Raw genomic sequence first — 5,920 nt, 5'->3', positions numbered from 1 at the left:
AAAGTCTGACGAAAGGAAGGAGCTGCGAGAAGTGTGCCTCTCAGCCGGTGGCTCGCTCAATAACGTCTGGCTGTGCAGCTGAAACCTTTTTGACCCACCAACAGTCACACAGAGGCCACAAAATCTCACATGCGGGTTTCACTCTTTCAGGCGGAGTCTCTCTAAGAAATTCTAGTTTTAACTTCAGTTCAAATGCTTCATCTTCTGTGAATCGAGTCAAATTAGAAAAAAAACTAAATATAAACAGGTTTAAATGAACAAAAAAGAAACTCATCTGATCATTGTTAACATACACAGTGAGCACTCATGCAGGTTCATCAAGACTTTGCTTTTCTAACAAAGATCTAAAGATTTGCATTCAGAAAAACCTGTAATAAACGCACACGCATGCGTCTTCAGCATTACTGGGTTTCTGCAGCTCCTGGTTTCCTGTTTAATACATTCACACAAGCAATCAAACGCTATGAATCGTTCCACAATGTTTGCAGTCACTTTTCTTATCCCTCCTGACTCAAGAGCATAAAGCGATCTACGTTAGCTCTGGGAATTCTGACGGTCGTTCAGTAAATCTTTGTTTAATCTCTTTATTTGCTTTTTGGAGAAGTGAAGGTACAAAAACCTCGTCAATCAAATTTGCTTCGGTGGACAGAAAACAGCCGTTGTAGACTGTTTGGGGTTACCTTTTATAAGTATTGAATTTTCAAAAGTGAAGTCAGTTCTTCTGACCAGGTTCAGACCAGGATGAACACAAGTATGATACTGGACCCACTAGAGAACTGGTCCCAGCTGTGGGTTCACCTCCTCCTGCTGAACTCATAGGACAGACTCTAATGTAGCATCACGTTCATCGGTCACTCCTGACCTCCTGTGAAGCATGACGAATGTGTAATTAATGACTTCATTATTTGGGGCATTATTGCTCTAAAAATCATATTAATAGTATTATTATTATTGTGCTTTAGGCTGCACTGATAACGCAGAGGTCTCTTCTTCCTCTGGGCTGTTTAAAGGGCCAGTTTGTCCAAAGCTGTGTATATACCAGCTGCTGTCAGGCTTCAGATGTCTGCATTAGTCCACAGTCCACTGTTTGTAAGCCATTGCTTTACTGCAAAAGTTCCCATCTACTGTAAAGAAATGGAGATAAGCAGGCACATAATATGAAAAGGCATGCTGGAGCTGACTTTGTCTTTTCTGATCCATCGGTTTGTGTGGCTCTTTCCACAGGAGGGACCTAACCCACACTTTATTTACTTATATGATAAGTTTAGTGGAGTGTAGTGCAAAATACACAGTGTTTACTTTTATTTAACAACATGAAGCTGCATCAAGTTTCCATGGTGACTGCTCAAGAAATTCTGCATTCATAAATAAACATCAGACTGTCAAAAGAGCTCATCTGTGCGAGACCACCGAGCTGAGAGCATTTTCAGGTCCAGATCCCCCGTACGCCATCGTTGGAGAGCAGTTGACGTTTTTCTTCCTGACTTTGATTTGAACACGTTTAAATGGAAAAGAGTCAAGGAATCTATAAGCCTATCAGGGTATGTGACGCTTTTGCTTTTACTGCATTTCAGTAATTTGAAGAATTTGATGTCGTTTTAAAGTAACAATGACTAAATTGCTATTTCTTTGACAGGTGTTGTTCAACACACCGATTTATGAACGTGCTCTAAAGATCTGCTGGCATCTTCCGGGCTACAGGACTCAGGTTAGACCCAGATTCATGCAAACCAAAGCTGACAGAAAATATCAGGTCATTTCTGAGGACCTGAGAGTGGTGGTGATTAAATGTCTCCTTTACTTTTAGGTTGCGATAATGACGGAGTTTCTCAGACTTCAGCAGGAAGATCTAATTCCACCGAACCTCACTGCTGAAGATCTGAGAGATCTTTGGTGGAGAAGAGCAGGGAGACGCTCAGAGAGCAGTGAGTTACTGTCACGCCTGAAAGTCTGTTTGTGATGACGTGTAAGTGCTGAGAGAAAACCTCTGCTTTGCTTTCTTTTGAAGGCTGTGGGAGTTTGAGTTAGAGGATTTTGACGAAGAGGAAGCCAAACCTCTTCTAAGGCTGGTAAGACGAGAAAACCCACAAGACTTTTTTTTCATTACGTGCACATAACCTTTACACATAAGCGCACTGTAAATGTGTTTTCTGTTTCAGGTGTGGGCGGTGAACGTCAGCAATAAAATGAGGGACGTTGAATTTGAAGCCAGGTTGCTTCTTCAGTTCCCAGAGGCCGTACCTCCTAAATTTCAGTGAGTCACATGTAACATACAGTTATTAACCCTGTAAGACCCAACCCATCAAAAAACAGCCAGAAAATTCAGATTCTTTGGAACTGAGATGTTTATTAACCCTTTAAACAAAAGCCACACATGAGTTCTTTGCTATGTCATGTTGTGTATGATTTACTTTTATTGTGTATTTATTTTTTGTATCACATTTGATACACTGGGTGTTTTTGGCAACTTTTTGTTAACGACAATGTTAACTTTAGACTAAAAAAGAGTTTTGTCCACAACATTTAGAAATTATAGCAAGTATTGATCATGTTGATGAGATCGAGGTCTCAGAAACTCATGTATGATACAAAGGCGGTTACAGGGTTAACAGTCCAGCTACAGTGTTTCAATATTTAAATGATGCTTTGAATATGTTTAACAGATAACTCTTATCATGTTTTTCTACAGAGCACCTAAACTCCTCAGCGCTGGTGAAGGATTACGTTGAAATCCTGAAAAAGAAGCAGCAGGAACAGCCTAACAGCAAACTGCTCACCGCGCAGGAGGTAGTGGTCGAGGTAGTTCCCCGCGTTCTCCAGGGCTTCTGGGAGCTTCCTCCTCGTCCCCTCCTAAACATGGCCTCCCAGAGTCTAAGTATCCTCTCCACCAGTGTCACCAAGGCCACTTTAGATCGTGTCTCCAAGAGCCTCACGGCGATGGAAACACAGGCCGTCTTCACCCGCTCTATCCGAGACGATATGGTCGACAGCATCCTGACGGAGATTAGACAGAAATTTCCTGAAGAAATTCTGTCTATCCAAGTTGCAAACTTTGCACCCCTGTTGCTGAAGACCATTGCTGATGTAGCAAGGATCCGGATATGTGAAATCTTTGAGCCCCCTTCAAGTCCTGATGTGAAGAGCACAAATGGTGAGCGCTCCTCTGACGGCCTTTCAGTGGCAAATGTTCCACCAGCCGAAGAAGCTCTGTCAGAAAGTGTTGCAGAGCCCGACGTTCCCTGTGAGGAACTTCTTTCTGAAAGGGCATCCAGTCTGAGTACTCGAGACCTTACGATCGAAGGAGCTCTGTCAGAAAGTGTTGCAGAGCCCGACGTTCCCTGTGAGGAACTTCTTTCTGAAAGGGCATCCAGTCTGAGTACTCGAGACCATACGATCGAAGGAGCTCTGTCAGAAAGTGTTGCAGAGCCCGACGCTCCCTGTGAGGAACCCTATGGCGAGTCCAAATCCTGTGTTGAAGGCGAAGATCAAAAGATCAAAGGATCTTGTTCGGAAATTGGGCCGGTTCCTGATGTTCCCTTTGAGGAACCTTTTCCAGAACCTGAAGCCAGCATGAAGTCCGAAGACCGTCAGATCAAGAAGAAGAAAAAGGGCTTCTTCAAAAGACTGAGAAGTCTGTTCTGCTGCTGTTGCAGACCAAAAGTCACCGACTGACACTGAAGCTGTGACCCAGTGTTGGTGTTGCAGTAACTCTAAATATGTAAATATGTTCCTTAATGATTGTTCTTCATGTTTTTGGGGGTTTCTTTAGTTTTCAGTGGGCTGGGTGTTTTTTCTCCTCCGTGTTCTTTACTTGATTCTTGTTCATAGTTCCTGATTTGTTTTCCTAGTTCTTGTTTCTTAGTTTGTAGTTTCTTGAGTCCACCTGAGTTTCCAGCAATAAAAGCTGCCGATTCAAGTTTCATTCCACGTAAGAGTCCTGTGTTTGGGTCCTACTACCTGCCTGTCACAGCACACCATGACAGAAACTTTATAAACTCATTCATATTTCTACACGAGTCTCCAGCTATGTTAAAGATTTTTTTTCTTTCAAACATTTGTAAGAATCTCTTATGGTTCTCAAAATACTTCCACAAGTCCAGTAAGTGTAGTGCAGTAACATATTGATGGTATTATTTTTAATAATTATTTATTATTTTTAATGCACTTTGAACTGAAACTGGTATATAAAATGTACTTCCTGTAGAAAATGCAGTGTGAATGCTAATAGCTGAATAGCTTGAGTTGAATTTTTATAATTGCTGAAATCTTTGGTGAAAAACATGTTACAGTTTTTGCCCGTTGCTTGAACACATTTTGCAAAACGTCGCTCATTGTGCCAAAACTCTAAACACAAGTAAACATGACACATCAAAATATACCATTCACATCTGTGCCAAACTGAAACTCTGCTGTCAAAACCTAACATTCCTCTGTCAAAATGTAACTCTGTTGACAAAATGACACATACTTGCATCATATGCAGATCAGATCAGGGGGACACACTAGTCTACTTCATATAAAACACTGCAGTCTTTCATTGTCATTGTTTATTCTGAAGGCACATTTTCAGGAGACACAAACAACCAAAAAAAGCAAATAGGCCTACTCAATATTGTCCACTGCAGCACCATCAATTCAGATAAAGCAAAACACAAACATAATACAGTAATAGAAAAAACACTATACTGTACACACAAAAAATCATGACAATTGTGCATACGTGGGCTCATGGATCCCGCCGTCTGTTGGGGTCTGGCCACAGGACCTCAATCGACATCGCAAGCAGTGTCTTCTCCCGCTGGGCACCGGGGAAAATATCCTCTTGCATGTCGAAACCATCCATGGATTGCTGTCACCTGGATGTAAATAGAAATATATGTGGTGGCCCCTAAAGACAAAACACGTACAAACTCCAAAGCACATTTCTAGCTTGAACTGAACTTCCAAAACAGAGCTACCTAGAACAGCGGTCCCCAACCCCCGGGCCTCGGACTGGTACCGGTCCGTGAGTCGTTTGGTACCGGGCCGCGAGAGTTGAGGCTCAGGTGTGAAATGTCTGGTTTTCAGGGTTTTTATCGCTTTTCAGCGTTATTTTGTTATCGTTTTTATCGTTAACCTCGGTTTTCCTGGGTCTTTTCACGTGTGTTATGAATAAATCTTCTTTTTTCGGTACTAGTTTTATTTTGTTGTATTTATCCGCGACACCTTAAAGGCCGGTCCGTGAAAATATTGTCGGGCATAAACCGGTCGGTGGTGCAAAAAAGGTTGGAGACCGCTGACCTAGGTCACGTAAATTACACAATTGAAAGCATGAAAGCATATGTGTATTGTTTGTGTATTTATGCACAAGCATTCATATATATTCAAATCATTAAAAAAAAAAAAGTTCATTTGCCTGTTACTACCACACACCAAATCTGGTCGTGGTACTTGCTGAACTGAGAGACACAACAGCAGAGGTCACTATTAATGCTATAAAAGAGGCCTTTGCAAGACATGCAGTTGCCGAGACTGTGGTATCGGACAACAGGCCGCAAGTTTCATCAGAAGAGTTCAAGCACTTTGCTAAAGAGTACCAGTTCACACATGAAACGAGCAGCCCCAGGTACCCCCAAGCCAACGGGGAGGCAGAACGCGCTGATCGTACCATTAAAGACTTGAAAGGACTGTGACTACAGCAGAGCGCTGCTAGCGTGCAGGGCCACCCCACTGGAACATGGGCTCTCACCGGCACAGTTGCTCATGGGGAGACACCTGCGTACCTCTCTGCCACAAGCTGCTGCGAAGCTGGTGCCAAAGTGGCCCGACCTACAGGCTTTTCGCGAGAAGGATGAGGAGGGGAGGCGTGAGCAGGCAAAACACTACAACCGCAGACATAGAGTCAGGACAGAAGGTGTGGATTACTACTGAAGGAACCACT

At 42.8% G+C, this 5,920-nt stretch overlaps 2 long non-coding RNA genes across 2 annotated transcripts; both read left to right on the top strand.

Annotated features, from left to right (window-relative positions):
* The first annotated feature begins 1,318 nt into the window (after window positions 1-1,318).
* On the top strand, window positions 1,319-1,892 carry LOC120720382. Its single transcript, XR_005692910.1, has 3 exons — window positions 1,319-1,541; window positions 1,637-1,708; window positions 1,808-1,892. It is a non-coding gene; the product is annotated as an uncharacterized LOC120720382 (long non-coding RNA).
* LOC120720375 lies at window positions 1,886-2,710 on the top strand. Its single transcript, XR_005692909.1, has 4 exons — window positions 1,886-1,925; window positions 2,009-2,069; window positions 2,160-2,254; window positions 2,690-2,710. It is a non-coding gene; the product is annotated as an uncharacterized LOC120720375 (long non-coding RNA).
* Window positions 2,711-5,920: the final 3,210 nt, after the last annotated feature.

The sequence above is a fragment of the Simochromis diagramma genome, unplaced genomic scaffold (genome assembly GCF_900408965.1).
Source record: "Simochromis diagramma unplaced genomic scaffold, fSimDia1.1 OVJJ01000318.1, whole genome shotgun sequence".
Lineage (NCBI taxonomy): Eukaryota > Metazoa > Chordata > Actinopteri > Cichliformes > Cichlidae > Simochromis > Simochromis diagramma.
The sequence above is the reverse complement of the archived record's forward strand: the minus strand, read 5'-3'. Positions and strand labels throughout refer to the sequence as shown.